Below are 7,112 nucleotides of genomic sequence, written 5' to 3' on the forward strand. Positions count from 1 at the left end.
AAGTAAGATCACATGGGCCCGGTCGGGAAAGTCCACAGATCACACAGCATTCAGTTTGACTGCAGCCACTTTCATTTCATGTCGCGCCTGTTCCTTGCACACTTTTCGCCGACAATAGATGGTAACGGAAAGCAATACTTTCTGAGTGGACGATTGTTTGGCAGGCTTATACACACGGTCTTTTGGCTGCATTGGAATCGTTCCCGACGCCCTAAGTGATTAGTTGACGAACGCCACTCACACCTTCATTATCCGCACACGGACTTCATCTGTTACAGTGCAAACACGGTTTATGCAGCTGTCAAGATAGGTGAACCGATCGAAGAATTCCTGTCCCTCGTTCTGCGGTTTCGGAGAGGCACCAGCCAATGGGGGTCTCAAATAAGACTTTGCACTTTGAAGGCGTAAAAAAACAAACCAAGACAGGAGACCACTAGCAACATTTTGTCGGGAATGTGTCGAGCACTAGAAGCTGTATTGGTCAGGCCACGTACTGCGCATGCCGAATCATCGTTTGCTGAAGAGAGTGCTATTTCCAGTGCCCAACTCAGAGCGGCATAAGCAGAGAAGTGGCTAACCCTTGACCTGGAAGATGGAATGAAACAGATTACGAGGAGTTTGGATGGTGTCGGTGCTACTCGCCAGGTTGGATGGGGATCGCTTGATCGTCTCAGTGGCTGGTTGGAGACGCTGCAAGATATGCCCGCTAACTGATGTCACTGGCGCTCTTGTTGTCAGTTTCTATGCAGATTACCTGAATGAGTATCTGCAGGTGTAAACACTTCGGGATGATCATAGTAAGCTAGCCTTAAGTCACTTCCCCGTCCACGTTTATTTTTTTCACAATTGGGCTTTCTAACAAATCATGGGTATATGGCAGTGAGGCATCGATGTTGAACACTTATGTCATGCTGTCGAGGATGATGAGGATGATTTCGTTAGAAGTGCTTTGTGCGGTCAAACAATCATCAAACAACAAAACGATGCTATCCACGTTCATTAATCTCTCCAGACCTAATATGGATACCTAGATTCATGGTCCCTTGGTGTGTGTACTCCACAATAACGTCAGCAAAAATGTTGGACAAAAAGAGGGAACAGCCCTGACGAACTACGCCGGTTGTGAGAAAGTTTTTATAGAGTACACCCTTAACCGACCCCTAGTGTAGGAATACAGGGCACGAAGAACCCTATATGTCCACGGAGTCAAACGTCGATTTAAAGTCGAGGAAAACTGCAATGGTTGGTCGGCAATATACGTGGCCTGGCCAAAGGGCTTGACTTAAGGCAATTGTGTGATCAATGCACCCTCTATCAAATCGCAATACTGCTTAGTGTTCTCGGATTTCAGCCTAGCGTAACGAAGACAGGTATCGCAGTATAAACGAAGTTAGTCGTCGTGCTACAGACGTCAGATTTGCATGGCGATTTTTCGAATAAGCACACAGTCGCCTGTTTACCTGTATTCAGTCGAGTAATGAATTCTCAGCTTAGGGTTATATCAACACCGGCGCAACCCGCGCAGGAACTGCAGGGTCATCCTCAATTCCTGGTCTGTAGCGTTCAGATGAAGGGAGTGCCTTAAGCTTGACAAGTGTACTTGGATCTTGTATTAAGGTTTCAGATACGCAGCAGAAGTCAATCGATTGAGTTCACCGGGTACGAAAGAAAGCAACTTTGTTGGCTGATCTTCATAAGAGTTCTTATGTTAAAGACTGCAATGAAAACGGGAGAACGAGGCCTGAATAGCCGTCGCGGAGTGGTAGATATGAACGGTGGAGTGCAATTCGTCAAACCTCTAGGTGCTTCATTGAAGTGCCTACAACTGCGATCTACATAAGAGTGACTGTGAAGTGAGGGAGCGCGGGAGTTGAAATATAGCAATGAGGAAAGATTAGAGGCGTTAGCAGCTACAAGTTCTCGCTCACCCGCTCCGGTATGTGCGGCGCGTGAGGTGACCGGCGTACGCCACCATGCAGTCGCTCATTCAAGCAGTTGCTTTCATCTGTAAGGTTCATTGTCGCCTGTAAGTAGCTAAGATTAAGCAGTAGAACAACTAGCCTGACCGCAAAGTGACGCTGGTTGCCATGAGACCACTGGAACAGCCCAACTTTTAAGGAACAAAATGTCGCGCTTGTCTATAATTTGAAACTGGAGGGGCAGGAGATCGTTTATAAGACCTCCATCCACTGAACAGCCTAGTGGGAGGGACTCTGCGGATGGGTCACCGAGATAGACAATCCGTAACACCACGAGAGAGTAGTTTTTCGCGGAGTCAAATAGCTAGCAGTCGTTGACGGTGATAAGGTTAGGTATTTTAAAGAAAACCCAATTAGTATCTTGAAAAACCTCCTGTCCCTAGATTCCGGAACATCATGTACGCTGAGGATGTTTCCAAGCTACTAAGCAATCACAAAACAGGAAATCGCCTATGTTTGTGAAGCCAGGTGAAGGACCCTTCGATGTAATGAAGGACAAGTGAACTGTGCTCCCAAAATGAACGTTGTACTTTCTGAAACAAATGCGATCGAAAAATAGATCAAACAGCTTCAACTATCACCACTGCAAGGAGTTATAACAGAGGCATAGTAAGGACGAGTGAAGCCTATCGGAACACAAACAGGAATGAGAGGATCCTCGACAAACCCCACCAAGACCGAGGCTTGTTGTGTAACATTCAGCTCAACGTTTCACCCAATATTGCCTTAAGGACACTTTAAAAATTGATCATACGTTGGAACATCAGTGAATTATTAGGTGGGCAGCCCACGGTATGAGCGCATGGGGTGATCAAAGTCGCCCACATAGTGTAGCGGAACATCGTCCAGAGTTTGCTTCGAGATCACCAAACAGATACACATGATGCGGTCAACCACACGGACCCCAGTCTTATCGGTTGCACAACATGCAGTTGAGATGGTCATTTACGTCACCTAGCCGTTCACTCTCGACCTTGTGCAATTCGAACCAAGAGTGCCAGTATGGAGCAATCAACACTAAAAGAAAGAAAAAGAAAGCGTTCAGCTGTAGCACCCTTCCGGTGCCCAGCTGCCATGCCACCCGAAAGAAGCACGAGGGCTGGGATACTGCCAGGTTGCCCAAGCCTAGACAGGGGAAGTCGAGTGGCGGAGGTCTGATTCGAACCACGGACCTTCCGGTCAGTAAATTCGCGCTCTAACCACTTGGGCCATCTCGCCCCTAATCAACACTAAACGGCTGATCTTGTGAGAGCAAACTGGAAACTGGTGTCCACCCTGAGATTGGCCATATACCATTCACCTGTTTTCTTACTCCGCGTCCTCGTACGTCTACCTTATAACTACTGCGTGTTTTGTGCCAGCAACTGACGAAGGCAAACGTGCACTGAGATCTCGCGACTTACGTCTTTTTGCAGTTCAAACAAAATTCGGAAACACCTATCCCGACGAAACATAAGCGGTACAGAGAGTACAATGTGACTTTTACGTACAAAGTGTCACTCAGCCATGGTAAGTTTACACAAATGTTAAAAAGAGAAAACACTGTTGTGCGTACGAACTTGCATAAACGGGTATCACTGTGCCAATTCAAATGTCTTGCAAAACGTGGATTTTCCGGCGGAGAGGGGAACCATATATCTAGTTGTAAGATCGGGTGAATGTCCCGAAAGCATGAAACACAGACTTTTGCTTCAGAAGGTCGAATCGGTAGCAAGAATTTGGGACAGTAGAAATATAAACTACTGGTTGACGTATCCTTATCTTTATTGACAATATGGCCAGGTGGATATAAACATCATGCATAGTTGGCGACGACCATCAATTGCCCAATCGATTGCCACATCAGTTGCGGTGAATTACGGGACAAGAAGGAATATGGGGCACAGTGATAAAATAGTCTGGTGATTCTCACACATCCCCACACTGAATACTGGCATAGAGTATTCATTTATTGACCTAATAAGTCACTGCGATTAACCGAGTATGTGAAAGAATGGCCGTCACAACCACATTGACTAAAAATGTCGATAAATGAACGACTCGCTTCGGTCCAACTTGTTGCACATACCTAAGCACCGAGCGGTCAAAGTCCCGCAACCGAATAATGTGGAGTCATTAATTTCCGCTCTATATTCATTCGTAAGATATTAACCCGAATTGCTTCATCTTATTGGATTGTTGGGGTCCATTCGGCGTGTGCAAATTCGGAAATCGACGTAGAGTGACACGTTCGCTACCTTCGAGGGGGCGATAGTTCGGTTCTCCTTTGATAAGACAAACACAAGATCGGAGCATTTCCTTCCCTTTTTCGGAAGATTAGAACTTCAGAGGTTCATTAGTGATAGCGGTCCGTTTTGCGACATTACGGTTAGGCTAGGAAAATTGGACTTAAACAACTGGATAATAAATTCACAATTCAATCAGTCCGAACGTGATGCAGACCGATAAGAGCTCAAAATCCAAGCTCAAATGTGCCATATCGGTTGAGACACACAACACAAGTGTAAGCTTTTTGTAATCCTTGCTTAATTTTCTGAGGCTCGAGATAGCTCAGTGCTTAAGGGGTAATATTCAGAATACCCGTGGTTCGAACCGGACCGGGCCTCTGCCTGTTGGACGATCCGGTAGTATCCCAGCCTCCGTGTCTCTTTTTGTTGGCATGGCAGATAGGCACCGAAGAGATGCTAGAGCTGAACGATTTGATTTTTTTTTGAAATTTTCTAAGGGCAGGCTGGTGTTCTCATTGAGCACTGCGAACGGAATGGTATCACAACGCAAAGCCGGGCGATATAGGATGGCAGGTCAACTTATCACCCAGCTTTTGACCATATCTTGTATATTTTTGACCAAGCTAACTTGCAACTGCAGCAGACACTGACCCCTTGAGAATGAGCTTGAACTGGATTGGAGAGGCAAATAGATGTACAGAAACTTATTCAAAAAAACGGAAAAGGCTTGGAAATAGTCTCCTCCCTGATGGGAATCAGTGGGGCAAGAATGTATAAAAAAAAGCGAGAACGAGGAAATCCACCAACTGACGCGGAACGGGCTTACAACACTCTCAAATTCTAGATTTTGCATGAGGCTTTTATGACAAAGTAAATTGCTTGTTCAAGTGTAAGCTAAACTTACGAAGACGCTTCTGAAGAAATACAGACTTTCTACAGGGAACACCCCTGATAAGGTGTATTGTCTCTTGATCCCCGGGAAAGATGTTTCAGAGAATATCGTTTTACCTGAGCTTAAATTAGAGGATATATAGTTCGACCCATAGCAAAATAGCGTGTTTAACGACCTAATAAATACTGTCGGTGATACGGCATCAAGTGACACCCCTAACTGCAATGTCTCGCCCGATACTCACTCCCATAAACACTAAGGAAATATTTCGCTTTTATCCAAGTTTAACAAAACAAGACCTGGTTTGGCCATAGACGCACCAGTTGAGAACACATCTATTTGAAACCTCACTGTTCGACTCCGGAAAAAGCATTCAAGGTTGAAGTTTAATGCCTACCTAGCATGGAGCTTTCCGGTATTCCACATCAAACAGGAAATTCGGCACTACCTTGTACCGGGTGTCCAATGAATTACTTCAGAAAATGTTTAGCCGAAAGACCCGCTGAACTCTACGATGCCCGGAAAACTGTGAAAGCAATTGAGAAGTCAATTTTTCAGGTTCCGCAATACTCGAACCATTGAGTCCCTAGTCCTCTGCAGTGATGCAGCTTTGTACAGGCATTAAAGGCAATTTATTCAATAACAGTCGACATTTCGTCGGGATTTATCAATCTGTAATTTGCCATGTTTATGTAACGATGTGTTCTGACGCCAGGCGCGGGTGCACGCAGCATTATAAGCAGGAGTATTCCTCTATATATTCTTATATATGCATATTCTTATATTTCGGTTGTCCTTCTTCTAAACTTAAGAAACTATCTGACGGAGAATTTCGAACACGACTCCGTCGCGGTCGCATTAACATAGCAGTGTGAATAGATACTTCAGGTATTGCGAAATCCCCCTGTGGGTCACACACACACACAGTTTGATCAACAGTTTGATCGCACTTCATCAGCGGTGGGCGCATCGCACTGACAAACGGCTTAATCGCGCGGTTCCAGATTGGCCACGGTCCGCAATAACTCCAGATCACTCTGGAAGTACGCAAAGAAGTAAAAACGCGAAGCAGTGTCGCAGGAGTTCAGAGCGAAGGCTTGTGAGGATGTGCAGAAGCTAGGCTGAACAAGGTTGACATAATCGGGTTGCGCGGGAAGACAACAGGGTTGGTGCTGACTTCGATTAGCATACGTCATACTCCTCACAGGTTGTTGCATGAAGTTTGCTGTGAAACTCATGAAATTCACAAGATCGTGCCAGAAAAATTCACCAGTGATTTGCTTTTGTTGTAGCATACGACTTACAGATTTCAGTCGAGATTTCGCCCTGAAAGTGAAGCCAAGCTATGCTGAAAAGTTGAGGCATGGCGCAGCTGTTTCATCTTTATTGGAAGTCAACGGCAGTGCGCATCTCAGGAAACTATGGGGAATTTCGAATCCGCAAGCTTTCAGGGTGTCAGTCGGATACTTAACCGTTCAGCCACAAGCTGCTGCTTATTATCAGCGGTGTGAATAACCCGCACGTAGACGGGATGTAGTGAGGCACGTCCAACAACCACGGAAATATAACTTTGAAGTCGTAGTGAAGGACGTGAAAGCACCGATACCTAAAGATGGTTGAAGAGTTACTGAAAGTAGGCATGTGTGATGTTAGGCCGCATATATAAGCTAATGAAAAACGTCGGTCTGTAATTCATGTCTACAACTGGTATCAGTGTATATAACGTGTGTGTGTGTGTGATTGAAGCGAGGTTATTAAAACCTAAACAAGAAAAACGTGCACTACCTGAAGGGAGGGCTTTGCTGACGCACGTTTTTCTCACGTTATGAAGCAACCCGATGGGTTATTTCCAAGCGAATTTCATTAGTATGACGGATGGCAAAGTAGATTCGTTCAGAGTAGGAGTAGAACGATTGATTGGCTCAGTACACGTTCCGCAAAAAAATCACACCAAGAAGTGGAGCTCGTAAGGTGACATATCAGATTTGATATGGACTGATCGTCGTGTAGATA

The 7,112-nt window shown here is 45.4% G+C and overlaps 1 protein-coding gene across 1 annotated transcript in view; it reads right to left on the minus strand.

The window, feature by feature from the left end:
• T265_09116 (hypothetical protein) overlaps positions 1–7,112 on the minus strand; it is a gene marked incomplete at both ends in the record, with an annotated part of 50,758 nt that overhangs the window by 21,289 nt on the left and 22,357 nt on the right. The gene's annotated exons all lie outside the window — the stretch shown is intronic.

Source organism: Opisthorchis viverrini (genome assembly GCF_000715545.1).
Source record: "Opisthorchis viverrini unplaced genomic scaffold opera_v5_257, whole genome shotgun sequence".
NCBI classification, from domain to species: domain Eukaryota; kingdom Metazoa; phylum Platyhelminthes; class Trematoda; order Opisthorchiida; family Opisthorchiidae; genus Opisthorchis; species Opisthorchis viverrini.